The 21,963-nt window shown below is 38.1% G+C and overlaps 1 protein-coding gene across 2 annotated transcripts in view; it reads right to left on the bottom strand.

Moving 5' to 3' along the window:
• Positions 1-18,934, bottom strand: part of LOC126864219 (dipeptidyl aminopeptidase-like protein 6) — a 118,374-nt gene extending 99,440 nt beyond the window's left edge. For both annotated transcript variants that reach the window (XM_050615324.1, XM_050615325.1), the window contains exon 1: positions 18,279-18,934. The gene's annotated coding sequence lies outside the window, so the exon portion shown is untranslated. The remainder of the gene's footprint in view (positions 1-18,278) is intronic.
• Positions 18,935-21,963: the final 3,029 nt, after the last annotated feature.

The raw sequence follows: 21,963 nt of genomic DNA, 5'->3' as shown, positions 1-21,963 counted from the left end.
GTCAGAAAAAATTCAATGAAATAATAAAATATCTTTTCGCTTCAATACAAACCGCAATGTTTGTCCATATCGTGCGTCTTCTGACAGAAATAGAAGAATCTTTTCCAAGTTTCTATGTAATTGGTACGTGTCAAAGGAAGGCCAGAAAACACAAGAGCAGAATAAAAATATCTCTCTCGTAGATGGCAGCCACTTTCGGTTTAACAAGCTCTGTTTATGCTGGCGTTGAGCAGTGTCCGACCGCGCGCCGACCTATTCCACTCGAGGGTGAACCTCGTAACACTTCAGAGACGTTCGGGAAAACTAGCCAAGTGGTTCGCCCTGCCGACTGTTGACTAAGCTTCGAACAACATCTTGACAGCGGCTGAAGTGAGCCACGCTTCTCTACAATCAACCTCGGAATCGATATAGCCAGACGATTGCCTCGCAAATTGCCCGCGTTTCTCCGGGGAAATTGTTTCCAACGCCCCGTTGCATTGAAAATACGATGCAAAATGATTTTCATCGATCACCAGGGCCTCAACGATTTATTTGTCCTTTTAAATCATCCTTTTTTTTTGTTTCCTACATCTACGTTTGATACACATCGTGTGATAATTAGAGTACGAAGATTTGGATAGCAATTTATTTAATCCATAGATCTTTATCGCACGATTTACCTGCTCAATTCACACGATTCACTTTGTCCATGCACACGTTTCGAGACAACTTCGGTTGTTAATAATGGGCCATTAAAATCTGTAGCCGAACCGTGAATTCGTTTGTTATCACGACTGCTTGACGCCATTATGCTAGCCGTGTGATCTCGTTTCATCAAAGAGGATTTCAATAGAAAATAACTCAAAGAACCTTCAATGGAGATAACATGTGTAACCGAGTTCCATCATCGTCATATACGCAACAGACCCATTATTTTGCATGGTAAATCTGTTTGAACAAAAACAATTTCTCATCCATTACTACGTATCAATACAAATGCAGTCATGTTTTGCTCGAAAAAGAAGATATCTATTGAAGTATCTATATAAGATCGAAAAAAGAGAAATAGAAGAGGAAAATGGAAAATTCGGAACAATTTGTATTGATACCTACCATTTACTTTTTTATCGTGGCAGATCGACTGAATGTTGATTTAAAATGAATTTTAGATAGAGTTAAAACGAATTGGCCGAAGAATCATTTCTCCCACTTCAATTTCTTCCACATCTAAAGTAATTAGGAGATTTTAGTTGAACTCATTATCTTGATTGCGTCGAGAATTCGATTTCAGTTTGATATTAGCATTCGATCGAACTTCTCGCTCGAAACTTATAGGATATCTGTGTTTCGATTGATCGGTACGAAAGAGAGTTTTTGGACAATCGAAATTAGTTTCAAGTAACCGGCTTCGTTAATAATTCTTTTGTGAGAAGAGTAGAATATAAGAGGGTTTATCGTTACTTTCTGTTGAAATCTTTTCGTCAAAATCTTCCTCTTCCTCTCTTTCTCTCTCTCTCTTTCTCTCTCTCTTTATCAAAATTTACATTCAGCGAATGAAAATACTCAATAAAATTCTTGAAACGTTTGAAACTAGTGAAGCATAAAAATTCATAAAAATCCAACGATAAAAGGGTCCATTGTTGCTTTTCACTAAAATTTTCACAAAAATGTATATTCACAATAAAAAAGGAATCGATGGAAAAGGATAGCAATTTGCAAAGTTTAAACTAATTTTACGCGAAAAAGACAGTGAAACACAATTGCTGGCGAAGTAAAACGTAATGCGTTGGCAATAGAGATAAACGCACGGAATTCTTTGAGCTGTTGTGCATGGAATTTGGCGAAAGTAATGGCGACGTAATCGAGCGTAAGAGCGTTTCGCCAGTATCGACCTCGAATTGGCAAAACATGTCCATTATTGGACGCTGTATGACGAGTGAGTTTTTCTCCCTCCCTCTTTGTACGTACTGCGAACGCGATGTTTGTAGGAGAAAAATTGCGATATTCCCAACGGGAATCATGGATTTAAACATCCATTCGATGTATTTTCGCATCGCAATTCGTGACTTTTTTATTGGACATATTTATCTGCGGCAAATATCGATATTAAAAAATCGAAGTTCGTGAAATTTGATATCAAATTAATATATTACATCTTAATTACGTTTCTACACATTTCTGCGCGAAACAAACTGCTTGAAAATACGTAGGTAAATATTCGTATTTTCTCGCCTACATTTAGGAAACGTTTTTTCATTACAAAAAAGGAAAGAAATTAATCTATATATCTATCGAGTTTTATTACGTATTTTAAAATAATTTTCAGAAAAAATTCTCGTCTGAAAAATGGTATTAAAACTAGATGCAATTGAAATAAAAATAAATTTGATACAACCGAAATTAGAAGTTTTAAATTAATAAAAAACTAAAAGGAGAATATGTTGTGAAACAAGTAGAAAATTAAAATTACATGTCAGACTGTTAAAAACTAGAAATAAAAGAGGGAAACAGAATATTGCACGAATGATGCAATTAAAAAAATGGTTCTATTAAATTCTTGTACCAAAAAAAGAGTCATTAAAGAAATCCTTGATAACTCTCAATTCAAAGATGTTAACCAGAAAAGAAACAATTTAATTTGTCAAACGATTAACACAGAACTGCACAACAGAAATTATAGTAACAGCTATTTTCCTATATTATTATTCCTTAAAATATATTCAGTTCTCTGATACTCGTACATCATTAAATAATCAAGTGTCTAATAATCTCAGTAAAAACTGTGAATAATATATCAGTGAAAGTTCAAACCCCTATATATCAAAGGTAATTAGAAAAAGCATATATTATATTGATACGCGATATAGTACAACTAAAATTTCTATTGAAAAACGGACATGAATACTAGCGATCATTTGTAAACTAGAACGTAATGTATACCTTTGAGATACGAGTGGAAGTATCACGATATTTCTTTGTGCTGGGCACAACGAGCTACAAATTGGACCAAAAGATAATACTTTTGCGTGCGAATTTTTCTGATTTTCCATTTCAAGCACGTATCAGGTCGTATGGTGACGTGAATCAGAAAGACTGCGAGTGAAACGGGGCAAATTCAATCCCATTTGTGACAATTTCCATACGGTGTTCCTAATTTTATCACTAATTAAAATCGAGTATTAAGATCTCTATTATTACATTATTAGATTCATATTCGTTTCCCTGAAATTGACAAGTCAGAGTTAAGAAATACAAAAGATCGATGAATTAGAGTTTTTATAAAGAGACTATAGGAGCTTAGAACTCTAATCTGAAGTTGACTTGAAATTGTGGAAAGGAACAATTACCTGATTGGATTGCTCGATCGAGATTAGACACAGACCTTAGCCAATTAACTTAATCAGGTATTCCACGAACTCTGCCTCTTCAAACCTGATGTTCACAACATCCAACTTCGATCTCTCATACTATTTTGCTTCACACATTTCACCATTAATTCGCGAACACCTATATAACATGGGAAACAAACCCAAACACAGAATAAAAAGAGGGAAAAAGGACAAAGTCCCTTTGAAAGCCGAAGTTGGCGTCGCGAAGCGTCGCATCGCCAGCCGATCGCGAGCAATGAAATCGATGAGTGACGACCGATAACCGGGGACCGGAACTGAATCGAGGCGGAAGCCAAACGACGCCAGTTTGATAATCGAATTCCAATTTAATCTTTCGACCGGCGAACGAGTCGCCACGCGTCGTCCAATAAACTCGGTCTCGAGCGACGCTTGCTGTCCTTCACCCTCTCCACTTATTCCTCTTTCCAACACTCTGGTTTTCGAACTAGCTGGTCGCTGTGGACGATTTTTATCGGTGCCCCAGGATATATTCCATGGAACACCTCAAACGGCAAGCGCTGGTTATTAAAATTGGTCGGTCATGCGTGTCCTGCTCTTCCAACCAGTTCGGTGTCTTTTAATCGGCATGGAATTAATACCACCTCACTTCTTTATCGAGCACCGGAACAGTTTTATTTACCGTGAGAACAAACAAGTTTGGGCATCGTTTCTTCTGGAAATTACGAAAAATATGGTTGGGACAGTTTTGTCGTATTGGATTTATTTGGTAAGGAAGTAAATAGGAAGGATGGTACCGATGTAATTTCGGTTTCTAATCGGAGAATTAATGGAGGTGGTTGTTTGTTGTAGAAGAAGATTTCTATTTATTTTATGGTTAATTTTTGACAGCAGAAAGCGATAATATTTCAACAAATGTTTTCTTAGAAAACAAATTATGAGATCAGCGAAAGAGTTATTTTTAATCTTCCTAGGAAATCTCATAAAATAACGTGTCTTTTCAAAATTAAACAGAAGAAGAAGCATTGACAGAGCACAATAGTAGAATGAATAACACAAACAAACTATCTAAAAAGTCAACAGGATGCTGAAAGCTGAAACGAAGCAATCAACTTGTAAAGCACTAAAACATTTTATTCCAACCACAGCTTTGTTTTCAATACGTAAGCTCTTCTGCCGTTTAAATGCCCATTGCAATTCTACCGTTTAAATACCCATTGCAATTCTCTCGTCTAACTCCTCTCGTCACGAAAGAAGATTTCTCTAGTGTTTTTTTATTTTTGTTTCCACGGCACAATAGCAAACGCGAACGGACGACTGGCATTTAGGATCGGTATGGTAAACATGTCGCGCGATTCGTCAAAATTCTATCTGTGGTTGAATATCCGCACATCATACACGGTGGCATCGGCAAACGAGTCCTGCTAATGTCAGGACCTTTTCAGCCGCATTTCAACCGCGTCGTCGCGTAATGAATTAATGGCATTCCCGGCGTTGAAATGACTGAAGCGTGAACATTCCATTGAGACGTTTTTCGACGACAGAAGCATACTCTAGGCAGAATTTTCACCAGAATTGTTTTCCAATTCTGAATACTAATAGAATAACAATTGACTATAAATAGGACTCTAGGAATATTAATGAATAATAGGCAGAAAGAAACTTGGAGAAAAATATTCTCCTTACGGACAGCAACGTTTAGAAAATTAAGATACAATGAAATTCTATTATTTCGTATGCTACAATTTGACATTAATTGTTATGCTAGATATATATACATACATATATATATACAGGGTGGTTGGTAACTGGTGGTACAAGCGGAAAGGGGGTGATTCTACGCGAAAAAAGAAGTCGAAAATATAGAATAAAAATTTTTTTTTAATTTTTTTTTTAATTTTTCCATCGAGACAACGATCTACAGTGAGATCCGTTATAACGTACCGCACGCGTACCGAGCGAAAATTCAAAGTCGATTTTCTCGAAAACAAAGCCTCGAACGAAAAATTTTTATTCTATATTTTCGACTTCTTTTTTCGCGTAAAATCACCCCCTTTCCGCTTGTACCACCAGTTACCAACCACCCTGTATAACTATTGAAACTGTGTTTAATCTTTATACTGATTTCTCAATCGAAACGTGTGCTATGTATCTTATCAACACAGAATATCTCACTAGTAAAATGATTTTATTGTAAACAGTGATGTGTGAGCCATTTGAAACAGTCTATCTTAGAACGTTCAAAAACGGAAATTATTTTTTCATTTAACTAATACTTGACGCTATACAAAAAGAATCTCACTCTTGTTAACCAATCAAGAGCAGTTACAGGGTAAGAACTATTCAAACAAGGAAACATTGCTAATACGTTCCTCGAGAGAAGATACAGAAACCCGATTCTCAAAGAAACTCAATTCCGTTCTCATTAATTCGTTCTAATTAATTCACCTTACCCAGGAGCAATTTTCCATTGCATATCTGCGAACGTCGAATCTACTTCATGGAAAAGTCTTCGCGAACGTCCAAGTTATTAAAGATGAAAAGAAAAATCCACGTGCAAGAAAGCCAAGTGGAAGAAATGACAGAGCTGGAAAGGGGAAAACGTCGATAAAATCGCGGGTGCGAAGCCGGGAATATTTTCTACGATGATTACGAATTATGAGCATTGCTCCTTTCGTTTCTTATTTAGTAAGAAGAAGATCAAATAATCGACGTTCCTCCTTTTCCTGTTACACGTATAATAAAGCTTCAGCAGTAGACAATGTCCTTTGCGGCAATCATTTTTACGGCAGAAATATTCTTACGAGGCTAAGACTTGACGCGTTATATATTTTAGCTAAGATCGAGCTTTGTTTAATTTTCCCCGGAGTTGAAGTATTTCGCGTTCCTCTTTCCACGAATATTTCTCGTCTACCTCGCCTTTGTGGGTACTACTTCTTGGAATTCTCTTTTAGTTCCTTCGCGACAAATGAATGAAACAAACCACCGAGTATATTCGGACTTTTCTAAGATACGGGAGAATATTGAAACCACGACGGTGATCAAAGTAACCAATCTGTGACCTTTTATAGAAATTTTATTTTAAGAAATTTAATGATTTTTTGTAAAATATATGAACGAAACTTTGCTTTTCTCTTTATATTCAAATGACCCAATTTTTAAAGATTATGATATGGATAAGAATATTATTATTTCATGTGTTATTTTACAGACGCTCGCTGCGAATGTAACGATTGTTAATTCGCATCGTAAAGGCTACTATGCTCGAAGCTAATCGGTTATCGTAGTGTTAAGTAACAAATGAAACTGAATCATTCGAGAAAATAACAAGTGAAATCTCGAACATAGTTCGCGCGATTGTCGCGTGGTCCGGGCCACACCCAGTGAAATTGGATCGTCAGAAGTTATCAAATTTTTCGGAACGATCCTGAAGCAGTCGTGAAAGTAACCGGATGGAAGGTAGATGTGGGAGGGATCCCGCGAATAATAGGACGGATAAGATTTCCCTGTCTAGGAAAAATTGAATCGTTATCATGAACCGCAACCGGCTAAGGCTGACGCGTGCGGTTTTGTTGCTCGTGCCGGCTTATGACAGAACTATCGATCCTACTACTGGTCCAACTCGAACTTTTCCTCCGCTTCCCCACTCTGTTCGTAGCCTCTCTCGTCCATCCGAAATTCCAATGCTCTTTCCCTTGTTTCGGCCTGATCCCGTGCGTGAAATACATCCTAAGAGCATGGAAAGCGGTTATGTTACGCGAGTGCTTTACGTGCCTGTTGTATTGTGTTAGTTCGGCAATCGATCCTCTTCTACCCGCCATTGGCCATTACTCTCAACTTTGATCAAAATTTCTACGTACTTCAAATTAATTGACACATGAGTGGTATTACGGATTTAATTAATTCTGATTTGATTTTATTAGGTGTTGATGGCGAGACAAATTTGTATTCGTGGTTGTGATGTTTAAAGCAATTGTGATGGAATCAGTGCTATGATGCAAAATACGGATAAGACGAATTGGAAATTTTCGAATTTCAAGCAAGGTTTCGAAGAAATTAACCCACTCTCTTTGTATTTTATATATTATTAACACTAGAACTACCACATCAGTCGAATTGACTGGTTTAACAAATTTTTTCAAATTCCTACTTCGTGTTATATTTTTTTCTGCAATGATGTAACGAGTTTCACAACGATCACTAAAAGAATAATATAATGAATTTTATTTTGTTTTTTATGTATTCAAACTCAAAATAATTTTGTATCAGGGCTACTTATACCTATACCAGTCAAAATGACTGGTACTTGTCAAACTGTAAAAGGGCCCTGCAATCTGTTTATCGAACCCCAATTAACCAGTTTCCTCGTTTTGTACAACTTCGCACATGTTTTTACGATATTATGATATTAATTATCAGGAAAATTCCGGATTGATCGCTAGATGGCTAGATACTAACACTAGAAATACCACACCAGTCAAAACGACTGATTCTACAATTTTATAAATGTGTCGACCTTCGTTTAGGGACCATGGTCCTAGGTGGATTAATAATACCAAAAATGTACTACATAACATGGAATTCATTCAATAACATGGAATAATATTTTTTAAAGACCAATCATTTTGACTGGTTTTGGTAGAAATAGTTTCGTGTTAACTATCGGTAGTTCTAGTGTTAACGTAATATAATATTAATATAATAAAGATGTAACAAAAGTATTATATGAAATGCCGTATTTTGAATATTTTATATTTTTTCGTATTATACGTATTCTATTCGTTTTACACATTTCAATTCTCTATAAATCCATGATCTAGTTACAATAGAGACCACGTTTAACCGAGCACGAAACAGGAGCGGACGTAAAGAAAATTGGTCTCCGGTTATCATTTCTTAGACATATTGCTCTACAAGATATATTTGAAGAACGGACGTGAGATACATAAGCCATCTTCTCCTTTTATTAGAAATACGTTTAAAATAAAACAATATAATCGTAGCGCGATACAGGCTTAATTTTAATGATTATCATGTCCGAAATCAACGCGGAATAAATTATCGAGATGCATATATCGTCACGTCAATTTCACTGATGAAAATTCCACGTGACTAATATTGACGTTAACGGCGACAATAACAAATAGTGCGTTCGATAAAATGTAAATCGATCAGGTGTTTTCGCTATAAATTATAAAATTAGATCGGACTGTTCCATGTTTCCTTGATAATTTGATATTTGTCAACTCCTCTCATGGATTATTAAACAAAAATATAACGCATAAACATATCCGTATAATCATATTAAAAATCAACACAATCCGAACGTTAGTTCGTAGCGTTAAAGCTAGATACAGGAAAAATCCTGAAAACTTTCACGATGACCTATCATATAATAAAAACAAACCAGAAGCTATGAAAGCTCAAAGATCTAAACATTTCATTCATAAAAAATTAGAAAAAGAGATCCGTCAAGTCTCGGATTTCAACAATATTGTATAAAATTATTAACCTAAAGTTTAGAATCACTATATGTTCCATCGAAGATCTAACAATTTTAAAAAACATATGAATTTAAAATTATCTAAAATTTTTAAAAATTCACAGTTGAAAAAGAGAAACAGAGCACCCCATCTTCTACTGACACAAAACCCGTATAGAAATATACAATATACCAATTCGTTTTATTCTCGTCTTTATACAAACAGCATACAACCTCTTCGAAAGAATTATATAGAAAGATATTATTTAAAAAGACACGAAGAATTTTTCTAACGATTATATTCATTCTCTCCAAAGCAACAAAGTGCAGTCTGCTCCACTTTCTATAATCACTCTCCAAACGATAAAACGTCCAGTCGCCTTGCTGTCCGTGAAATTAACGAAATCAACACACGCGCTCGCATTCGGTAATGCCGCATTATCGACATCCAATTCTCTGTAATCCCAAAACCGACAAATTGAAAAGGAGAAGAATACTACTCCATGTTTCTCTATCTGGTATTTCCGCTCCCTGCTTTCAGTTATACGCTTATCAAGGAAATGACGATCCACAGAAAATAGCATGAAAATAAGAGAAAAGAGTGAATTTACATAGACATTCGTAGTCTGATCATTAACATTGTCTCTGAACTAGATTTCTCTCTCTCTCTCTCTCTTTCTATCTATCTATCTATCTATCTATCTATCTTTCTCTCTGCCTCTCTCTCCTCTTTTTATTTTATAGATATAACCAGAGAAATTGAATCTAATTTTTTAGAGATAACATTTTGGAAGAAATCAAACATGAAATATGAAGATCAGGTCAAGACCTCAGACAAACTAGCAGCTTTCTCGATTTACCTAAGAAATTCATTTCATTTTAGGAAAAAATGTATTAATTTTAATGAGCCTACAATTGGATTCGAAGAAATCTGGGTTGATTTTTTGTCTATAACGACTCTTCCAAATATTCATCCAGATAGTTGTTTGAAAATCTATCTCGCGTAAAAACGTTATGCAATTATAAAATATAGATATTTGTTAAATAAATACATGTATATATAATAAAAATAAAGCAAATAACCATAATTTTTTCGTTTACTGAGCGAATGCAAGGAAGCGTTGAAGCACTTCCAAGCTTAAAGCGACGCAGTTGACAAAGCCACGTGACTGGAAGAATCATATGCAAAAAATGTGCAAAACAACCAGTAACACCTGTTTTCCTCGTTTATCAAAACGGTCCCTCGTTTTTTCGCTCTTTATTTTGTGTTTTTCCGTTGATACATCGCGTTCAAAATGTGTTCAAATTGTGACAAAGGGACCACGTCGATTCCAGCGGCGGAACGACGCGTTTCCGTTCAACTTCTGGAACAATGCCGCTGATAATAAGATAACAGTCGTGCCGGCAAGATTCGTCGACGAGGTTCTGCAAACGAAAGAAGGTTACCGGGGAACGAGCAAAGGGCCTCCTGTCCTCGCACCATTTCGCTCCCTTTCAACCCCACCCCCTTCGTGAAATTCCTGTCCCGTCGCGATAACAAACTTCGCCCACTTGCTTTTCTCCCTGCGATGAGATCTTACCGGTGCCATTGTAACTGGCACGTCTCGCCCCCGCTGAATCGCATTATTTCAAACCGCGGCGGTCAACTTCCAACACGTAGCACATGCACGACGTACATCGGACGAGGCTGAAATAATTAGCCATGCGATTCGCGGTTTCGCGCGTGTCGTTGGTCGGACGCGTTACGCGGTTTGGCTTTTCAAACGACGTCATTGGGGTGTCAGGATTTGCTAAATTAATCGGTGAACACGGTGATGAGTTCGGACTAGAAGCATCTCGTGGGAATTCTTTTCGTTCGGCTCTGATTAACAAGTTAATTCGGGGATATAGGCGTAAGCAATTTTTAACGATTGAAGTTTAAAGTTCGTATTTCACGGTAATGATATGTTTGATTATCGATTATTAATTAAATAGCGTATTACGTATTACTTATTAAAAAGTATTACACTACTAATTGTGTATGTAATATTCCATTATTATTCAAAAACATGAAATTTGAAACTTCCATTAATATAATTTACAACCAGACTTTCCCTTCGCAACGCTTCAAAAGCAACTAATCATTGATCGTTGAAGTGCAATTATGACAAATTTAAAGTAGCAGACATGCAAAGAATGCATATAATATATAAGAATACATAAAATATCCAACCTGGAGTATTCGTCATAATTCTTAGTAGACGAAACAAATTACTATGTAGGTTCCATTCTTTTAAATCTCTTTAAACAAAAATATGGAATTACGTAAAAATCCGCAGTCTATCGATCACAAATAAAATATAAATTTGACGTATCCAGAAATCTGGTAACACTGTGCTTCGCTGAGTAACAACAACGATGAGTACAGGGGGAAAAAATCGCTGAGAATCGTGGAACATCAAGCTCGTTTTCACGTTGATACAAAAGCTATTTCAATGAACATCGGCAATTTTCCGCCATAGCGTGGGCTGTTTAGCCATATAACGGCTGCAAAAGCGACCGTCCCGGTCTCTGGCCTCTATTATTCGACTGGCATTAACCATTTGCGGCAGTGAAAATGCAAAATCGAAAATTCGTGCCTGGACGATTAACGACGGGCCCGTGCGTTCGTCGCGTGATTCACGGACATTTCCGGCTTCTCGTTGATCTCTTAATTCACCGGCCGGAACGAAGTTTTCCCATTTCTGCCCCCTCGGGGCGACCAGAAGGGGGAGAGAGGCGTGTCGAATTGAAACGAAATTACTCGCGAGTGCGCGAATCGTTCGAGAACTAGTTGGGTAAGCACCTCGTGCTGTTAATGAAATTTTTGTTCTGTGATTTCGTTGGAATTTTTTTCTCGTAACAGAAAATCGAAAAAGAAAGAAGGGAATAAACGGGGGAACAGAGAGGTAAAAAAAATTTTTTTCTCAACGAACGAACATCCGCGCTATACGTAGCTTAATTGCACGGCACTTTTGTTAATCGGCCAAAGCTCTTGATATTTTTCAGAGGTCCATGTACGAATTTCGATGAGGAGATGCTTTTTCGAGAAATTATTGCGTTGGATGATGATTAAAAATTCGACGTGTTAAGACTCTGTTCTGCTATGAAAATTTTTAATTTCTCTATCATCGGTACAATTATTCATAAATCTTCTATATTCGTTCAGTTTCGTGTAATGAGAGTCCCACTCTTACGAGGAATACGGAATGTTGTACGTGGTAGGCGAATTTTTCGTGAAGAGAATGATAGGAAACAAGGATAACGATTCTTTAAACATGATATCTTATGCAAAGTACGAAATTGTGTGAGTGAAGTTGCTACGCCGCTAAATGATTTTTCGCTACTTCCTCATTTTTTAATATTTCTTTACGAAACTTCACCTATGAAACTTTTTACAGAATTTTCCCTCGTGAGCCGTTTGATCCTCTTTCGTATTACTTCGAAGAGCATTATCTTACGACACTTTTAGGGCGTTACATATAACTCGTTTACAGAAGATCTCATAATCGTAGGATTATGAAGTTGCAGTTCCGTTATGACGCGCTAAAAATCATCGAAGCTACCGGATAACAAAGTTGTCTTCTAATTCCACTAATCGCCTCTTTAAACTAAACGAGCTGTTGATTCGATTAACCGTGCAGGTATATTGATTACGTATACGCTGTAACGATTTTCCATCCGCCTATGTGCGTCACAATTAGGATTGCGTTGGAATTAGGATGAATAGGTGATAAGATGTTTGAGAGATTCTGTAGAAACGCTTCAAAAGGAACGGTCCGCCGATAATTGAAATTTCAAATAAAAAGCGTGATTGTACTGAAACAGGAATTTTTTCGCCATTTCATTTCATTCTTTCTCCTCACTTTCAGAAAGTCCCAGGTACCTTATGACATTTCATATTTATTTATCTTAAAAAATTACGATAAAATTGTCATCCAACGAGATCGAAAATTTGGGCAGAATTTACTTATAATTCATTTCATTTACGGATTTATATCCCAGAATTATCATCGAGTCAAAGGGAACATAAATCCTTTGAATGGTTCGTTAATATAACGGTGCAGCGAAAAGTTAAGTTGAAATAATCCATGGCTCGATTTATCGTTGGTTGATCCCCGTGTCCTAATTCGCGAGAGTTCGCTCAGCTTGGTGAACGAAGTTATACACATCGATAATTCTGGGTGACGCATCGTTTTCGACAACGTGTGACAAACGTTATTCCTTGCGAAACGTTAATCGCGCGATCCCGTGAGACACATGTGAAATTTGCGTCCCATCAAATTCGATGTTTCATCGCGTCTTTTGACTTCGTCTCGAGATACAAGCAGAGTTGATTTCAAAAATTTTCCAACGATTTCTAGGACGAAAACTTAATTAGATTTCCACTTCGTTCCACTGTCTTTAAATTCCATTCGAATTCCATTAACGATCTGAAAACAACTGGACACGCTATCGCCCCGTGCCGATAAACTACTCTATAGCGTTAATCGTGTTAATCACGTTCTCGTGATCGCTCGAGATTCAGTTTCAATTACTTTCTTTAGCAACGATGAAACGAGCTAAGCGGTTAATTATATTTTATTAGGAGAACATGGTAAATGCTGTAATTAAGGACCACGTGAAAAAAATGTCAGAATTTCTCTTTTGTTCATTTCCTAGCTACTTCATCACATAGTGGCTAAAAAAATGTATCTTAAGAAAAAAATGTTGAAAAAGGAAATAACCTGAAAGACTCGAAGATATAAAACCATTTGAAAATAGTTGCTTAAGAATATTTTACCAAAGTAAATTTATAAGAAACAGTATTTCTAAGAGGAAACTTTAAAACGGCAAAATTCTCTGTTGACGATTTTTTGATAATTCATACCTGCTCTAAATTCTACGACAGAAGAGCACAGGATCGTAAAATGATCGCACGTCAGATTGAACCAACGTGAAGACGTCCGATAATCGCGTTATCGCTGCAGGCTCGAGACTAATTTGATTAGCCTCTTGTGAAGGATACGGCAGAATTCTCCAACGGAATTGATCTGTCTTCCAGTCGATAGAGGACAATTTGGTGCTTGTAGAGCGAAAAAAGTTAATGTGATTATCTCGGCATTTACCGAAGACTTTGGATCATTGTAGTTCAAAGTCTTAAGAATTTTCTTAACTTTAATGGATTTTTGGAAAAATACTACGGAAAGCCAGAATTTATTGTTTCCAAAACTCAAGATAGAAGATACTTTAAAGTGTTAGTTTCTAGATGAATATAATCTAGCAAGCCGAACATACTATGAAGTTTTTCAATTGCTATTTATCGAAACAAAAAGAAGTGAACAACTATCAACACCCTCTTCGTCGTTCGATCAAATCTTCATCTTCTTTTGTGCTTTAAAGTTGTACGTTAATTTGTAATTTGTACGAACGTTGCATGAACGAGCGTGCAAACTGGCGAACTACGTGTTACGACCGGTGTAAATGACTGATAACGCAGCTAATAACGATCGAATAACGCGGATACTGAAATTTCCAGTCAGTCACGAAGCTTCGAGCAACGCAAATTGAGACGTTGCAACGATATTAACCGTGTTACTAGCTGTTTTGACGCTGGATTCTCTCGAATCGAGTTGGGCAAAGCTCGAAGTACACTTTCGAAATGTTTGCAGATTGGTTGAGAATTAATTTTGCGTTGGCCAATGAATTGAAATGATTTACGCTGATCAAGAACAAAATTGCAGTGTATTATGTTTGGAGACTAATGGTAGCTTCACTTTGTTTTCATTGACTGTTTTTATAGAAATTCTTTGAATCAATTTTTGAATACCTTTTCAACTTGAATACTTTTTCAACTTGTTATAAAGCGATACATTCTGCAAGTGAAAACTGGGATCATTTTTATTATGAATGTTTCGTTTCAGGAGCTCTTTTTCTGTCAACTGTGCTTAATTAAAGTCAATTAAACAAGCCCTCCGCCTCAAGAATATTTAATATTGTATAAATATAAAATATAATTAAAATCAAACTCTCTATCAATTTAGTATGGAACATTATCATCACCAAAATTCTTAAAATTAATCTAAGAAGATCATTTTCAAATATGGAGCAGAAGTGCAAAGAAAAATCGATAAGGTCCTTAAATGAAGAAAATTGTGGGTAAAGTTAAACTCTATTTCTCGCTTCCAGATATTAAAATATAATATTACACATAGCCATGAAGGCTTGGAAATCCATTTAGAAAGTCCTCTAGATAAATATAAATTTTCTATATTTTTCGTAGCGAAGAATCCATTTATACCACTTTTCCACTCAACTCATTTTCCACTCGAAATTATCTCATTGCGTTTCAATATTGCAGCAGCAAAGCTCGAGCGTTGCGCACGTACAAATCGCTTCCGAACAATTTTTTAACCCAAACCACAATTCTGTGTCAATGGTGGATAAATCGAACTCAGAACAATCGCGACGCCAAAACCTGCTCGACTTTCCGGAACACGAACTTTTCCCTTGGATCGATCGTCGCCAGGTAAATGGCCGCGAACTGTATAATCTGAAAGCTTGGAACTCACAATCGAAACAGAAAGAGGAGGGAAGGTTGGACCTTCTCTGTAGCGGAACGGAAACGCCGCAACTTTTCTGTTTCGAAAAAATGGAGAACACACAGAACGCAGCGTGTATAAAGTGAGCCGTTTTTATTCGTTTTTGCGTTCGCACTGTACTGTTGTTAAGCGAATGCAAGTTGCAACGTTGTCCCGAGGGACGTCGTTTCTTCGTCGGAATGGCAACGTTATCTGCGGCACTGGGTTCCCTTTAAATGCGTTTTTGCGCTGACAAAAGCGAAACCGGAAGCAGCGTCATCGCGTCTCTTTGGGCCACGATTCAGCGTCGCGGAACCTGGCTGAAATCTGTTGCTTTGTCGAGTCGAAAGGAAAAGGTTCCGCTCTGTAACGACCGTAGTTGAAGAATAAAATGTCGAAGGCGCGGAAGTAGTTGGTTTCGCGTGTTTAAAGTGCGATGGATTCGTGGTCACGCTGGAGATAAAATGTGGGACGTCGATGACATTTATGAATTTATTTTATATTTACACCATCGACGATCTGATTTTCATGATGCAGTCTAGCGTTTCAAGCTATCTGTTTAGAATTCGAAATAGGAGATTATAGATCATGTGGACCTGTATGGATAATATTAGCAGATTCGCGGTCGATAACTTTATTGATATCGTAAAGTATCAAACCGCAGATTTCTACAATTATGAGAAAGATTTATAGAGCTCGTTGTAAAATATTATGTTCTGTATTGTTTATTATTGATAATTCAAATAGTAACAGTACCGGATAATTGGTCTCTCTGAGCCCTCTTGCACGATTGAATACTAATTCAATTACTAACGAAATTTTACTAATTGTCAGTACCGACAATTGGAATAAATTTCGCAATAATAAAATAAATGAAATTGACCGTGAGCAAATTTTATAAATCACAAATCATCCGATACTGACAAGTCACAAGCTATATATCATAAACCTCATTTTTAAATTTTACAATTTTGTGAGAATAATTATACTGCGATCTACAATATTTATCTCTAGAAAATCATTCATTTTGTTACCAATCTTTCTGCTATTATACAAGAGAATTTTGAATTTATTCTTCATTACAACAGTTACTTATAACATTCCGCAAATAATATTACTTAACTCGTTCACTGCTGGTTCACTTACGGTCTGAGTAGTGAAAGGGTTAAATTTCCTTCTCTTTCCTTCTCCTTGAAATTGCATCTTTGTAGAATATTTTAAATACCAAAGTCTCAGCGAAACTCTACGAAAGAGCAAAGAAGATCTATCGAAGAGAACAGTTTTTGAGAAACACGATAAAGACAGGAATAAGAACAGTTGACCCAAAATTTCGTCGGATACATTAAAAAGCTACGGTCTAATAAATTCTGAAACATGCCGAAAGCCTGTTCGATGTAGAGAACCGCAAGCCAGCAGAATTCTTCCGTGGATGTCGTCGTATAGGGATGTTCGACATTCTTGGCGAGCGAGTCTGCGAACGCGTACGACAATAAGTCACGCTTGAATTTCCAATAGCGATGCTGCGCTACTCTTGCATCTTGTAGTAGACCATCGTTCCACCCTGGTATACGCAAATTTTGGCAACCTCGAGTGCTCGTAAATGCAACGTGCGGATTCGTCTTGTGCTTCCGTCGCAAGATAACGACCGAGGCAACCGTAAAATTTCAGAGAACCGTGCGATTTAAATCGTGGATTCGTTGACACGTGAGAATTCTTTCTGGCGCGAAAAAATGAATTTTAAATGACCCATGGCTGGCTGAACCGTCAGGAACGATATTACGAGTTCGACGCGCTACGTCCAGGGAAATTAATATGGCAAAATCGATAAAATTCTGGATGAAAACTTCACAGTTTCATACATTCGTCTTGTATCGAGTTTTATAGTTACGAGTTTTGAAAATAACATTTTACGTTTATACTTGGGTTTGATGTTAACTTTAAAAATTTTACGAATTTTGAATTTGACACTAAAAGTATTTTTTTATATATAGGTATATACCTATATTATCGATGAAAAACTTCGAATCACCTTCCAGGTTATATGTATAGCGAACTTTCTACCAATTTTGCTATTTGACAATCAATACTATAAATATCAATATTGATTTCCCCTCTTTTTACGGACCTTTATCTAAAAAGTTTTCCAAGGGGACTTTTTATGGGTGAGCAGATTCGAAATGTAACGACAGAAACACAACACAGAGACAGACGACGTTTGTTCGTGTGACGCATTCAGCGCGACTTCATTGAAGCTCACCGTTCGTTTCTTTCTCCTTGCTGGAACATGTGCCCTGCCGTTCGCTATTGTGAATCGACCAGGCTGGCCAACGTTCGCCGGAAGCCTCATCGCGCGTCGCGAATGTCAACAGTGGCGCAAGCTTTGACCACTCTCGCGGAATGGATGACGATCTCACGACATAACGTACGTTCAATTGAAAACAGCTCTTCGATTTCTATCGCTTTTCCAACGAATGTTGATATGTGACATTATTGAAGTTTAACATAGTCGTAGTGCAAGAGATGGTTTTAACAGATTCTCGTAAACATTTAGTGTTGCGATAAACAAAGCTGAAAACATCTTCGTACGAAAGAAGATGTTTCGCATTTTTGAGACAAACATTTCTATGTTTATCCTCGATCGAAGATAAAGAACTAAATCTCAAATATACACTTATGGAGTCCCAAAATTTTGCACACTTCATCACGAAACACAGAAAGGTGTTCTACCTAGGATCCTAGTCATAGACGAAGACTCTCAGGTATCTAATCCCGTGCATCGTTCAGCATCTTCAGAAGCGAACGTCCCTGCGTCAAGCCGCGCGTCGCGTAACACCATCGCGAGAGACCCAAAAATCCATCGACGGAACGCGAGCAATGAAAAGGATCCCTTACCTCAAAAGAGGCGATCAGAACGCAGTACTGTGGAAGGACAGGGATGCCGGACGATCCTGGCTACCTCGAGGGAAGCTCGCCCGGGCGGCATGGCTCCCACCTCTTCGCCCTGTGATCCTCCCGACTGCTGCCCGGCAGGGTGTCCTTCTTCCTCTGTTTGTGCTGATTCGTTTGGCAACCGCGGACGTTGTTCGCACAGAGTGGAAGTCGAAATACGTCGAACACAAGAAAATACCAAAGTATGCTTCCGTATACACCGTAGTAGAACAAAGATCCTTCAACGGCAGGACCTTAGAACTCGAGAGTGTCAAGAATACGCGTCACGACAACGACGACGACACGATTCTCATTCCGGTTACGTCTTCTCGGTGTACGCGTCACACTTGGACTGGTACGATACGCGTCGATAAGAGAGGAGGCGAGAAACGCAACAGAGCCGAAGGATCATCCAACGAGCAAGAAAGAAAAAAAGTCGTTGATCGAGATGACGTTGGCTACTGTGAAGACAGGGAGCGTGACACACACCAGGTCCAGGGTTGGTAAAAAGGACGATCTCTCTAGGGAATCGTGGTCGGCTGTCGAACAGGATCAGAGAAAAGAGAGCACAGAAAACTAGGCACAGGACACGATGGCCCGGCCACTGCGCCGGCACTGAGGCTACGCCGCAGCCTCGCTCTCCTGCTACTCCCTCCCCTCTCGTTGCTCGACTAACTCTCTCTCTCTCTCTCTCTCTCTCTTTCCTCGACTCTCGTTCCCCGCCTCTACCTCTCTCTCTCTCTTTCTCTCTCTTTGCCTCTCCTTCTCCCTCTTCCAAGTTCAATTTCTCTCTCTAACCGCCCCCTACGCGTCTACCTCTCTTCTGTTGCACACACCTCTCCGCCACCTCCCGCTCTCTCTTTTCGGATCTCCGCCACCCCTGACACGCGCTCCTCACCCTCACCCCTCTTCCGCTATCCTCCTTCCTCCCTAGACGCAGTTTCTATCTCTGTTTTACTAGCCGTTGCATCCCTCTCGCTTTCTCGATGCTTCTTTCTTGATCGGGATAGGTGTCCGTGTTTTCGAACGCGCGCCCCTCCCGTAACCTTTTCTTGAATCCTCTGCTTCTTTCTTCAATGCCCGGTCCTCTTCTTTTCTAACATACATCAACCGGGCTTCGAGAGGTTTGTTTGCATTTTCTTGGTTTTTTCCGCTAACCTTTTTATCCTGTTCCTCGCCGCATCTTCGTTTCGAACGCTACCCATTCCCTATTCCTTTCGGAGAGTTTCTGGTTTTGTATCCTAATTTCTACTTTCTCGTTTTCTGTGGATTCATTCGAAGCATCCTCTTGGTGATTTTTCTTACCACAATGTTTTACATGTTTCTTTATCTTCAGCTTTGCGCTATTTTTATCTGGGAATACATACCTATATTATATATATTATTTCATATACATAAACGTGGGCTATTCGTTTTAAGGACGCTTCGAATTGTGACGTGTAGCATTTATTACACGTCGTTTTTATTTCCTCCATTCAGTACCCTTTACCTGTTCTTCCTATTTTCTACCCCCAATCTTTCATTTCGTTCACTTTCCTTCTTGTTTCCCGTTTTACCACGAACGTATTAGTTGCTGTGAAGTATTTGCTACTAAACTATAGTATCGTCCAGTTCCTTACGTCGATTCCACTTATTTCACTCGTTGAATGCGTTCATCTTTCGTGACTTTACGTTTTACCTCCATCCTTTATTTACTTGTCACCTTTATTCTATCCCGATTTTAATCATTTTACGTTTTTTTTAGATTCTTGTTTTCGTTCCCATGCGTGTAGAATTTTCCATTCGTTTTCCTACCTCCATTAATCCTCTTACCAAACTCGTCCATTTCGTCCTCGTCATCCTTTATCGCAATTTTCTCAGCTTCTCCCTTCTCAGCTGCATCTTCGCCCGGTTTTCACCGAGATTTTCTTTTCCCATGTCTTGCATTCACAACCCTGTAGCACCCTTTTTGCTTGTTTTCCTCTCTATCCTTTCCATCCTTCTCTGTTTCCCTCCTCTTTCAGCTATAGCGTTGGCACCGAGTTCCACGTCATCGAAAATTCTTGCTGTTCTACAGCGTTTCACCACAAAATTCAAGCTCGTGACGATCCTGGCACTCTTTCATCCCCCTCTAACCCTGCCGCAAACCCGTGTAGCCCATCCTGCTGGCAGCCTCAACGATGAAATAAACACAATCCACGGGATCTCTCAATGTGTCTCGTGAAACCACGAAATATTTAAGTCCATCACGTTCCTGTTTGCTGTTTCAAACTGAATGACGTCGAACAGTCTGCTCTTTTTTTTCTGCTAATCAACTTCTTCCAACCCTTAAATATTTGTAATATTTAATATCTAAGCTATTGCTAAATAAAAACGAGTAAGGGTTTAATAGAAGAGCAGTATCCTAGACATAATACAATCTCTTATTATTTTCTCTAAGTATTTCACGATATGCATAAAACGTTTAAAAATTCTAGTGAAATGTTTGCTCACATGACAGATGCAATTTTTCTTTTAAAACGAGATCGATTTTCTTATCCCTTGGATCGATTGGTAAGTGAAAATATGGAAGGAAGAAAAAGTGGAGCCTCTAGGAGCCACGACCTTCGACGTAGCGATATGATCGAGGATAAGGTTCTGATTTGCGGCATGGTCGCATTGTTATGCTAATAATATTCCGCCACTGGGCTGCAAGCCGTCGATGCGATAAAGATTTCACCACGATCCGCGAAATTCCTGACAATCGCATTACAGATGATAATAAAGATAGTCGATGGACAAAAATACGAATTCTACGGTAACGTGATGTTCGATTCGATGCGCCATGGTCACGTAAATCGAACTTCAACCCCCGAACTTTGCCCAATTTATAGGGAATTCGAACTCTTGGTCGTCGATTCTCTTTGAATTTTTCTCTTCAGAGCTTGTTTTCCTCCCGAAAGAAAAGAATGACTTCCTTATGTGGAACTATTTTTCAGCAAACAAAAGCGCACGAGGAATTTCGCGGTGATTCCTCGATTCAAAGACGCCTAACGTTGCGTCAAGGGGCAATTACAGAACTAGAAATGTCATTATTATTAGCGATGTACACAAGCACATCGTAAGTGGGCTCGAATATTGACCGATCAGATTTGAGTGTTTTGTAAGTGTTTTAAAAAAATGCAGCAAAATTTTCAAGTAGAATTGAATGTGAACGCGACAAATACGAACTCTCTATGAGTACTTTAAATGTACATCCAAACAGAATCAGAAACTGATCAGATTTTACCAACGTTATCATAACAGTCGTGTCTCATTATAGTACCGATGAAACTTCAAAGTGTTTTGTACGACACACACAGTATATACTACATAAAAGTTCTCTGCGATAAGCGTTTAAATATTTCCACTGGCCACTATATGAACTTGATCCCGATGCTAATTATTAACGCGCTCAGTTTCTGCAATTCAATCGTTACCTACGCTACTGTTTGAATCGCACACTTTCCTTTGATACATTACATGCATGGAATGGTATCTCGATGAAACAAATTCTGACTATTGAGCGATTAAGAATGTTAGATATAATTGTTCACTCGGCCGAATAATTATCTTGTGATAAATGATATCGGAAGTAACGCAAATAAGACTGTCTGTTACTATGCGCAGCTAGTTTATAACGAGCAATAGA

This window comes from Bombus huntii, chromosome 3 (genome assembly GCF_024542735.1).
Source record: "Bombus huntii isolate Logan2020A chromosome 3, iyBomHunt1.1, whole genome shotgun sequence".
NCBI classification, from domain to species: Eukaryota; Metazoa; Arthropoda; class Insecta; order Hymenoptera; family Apidae; genus Bombus; species Bombus huntii.
The sequence above is the reverse complement of the archived record's forward strand: the minus strand, read 5'-3'. Positions and strand labels throughout refer to the sequence as shown.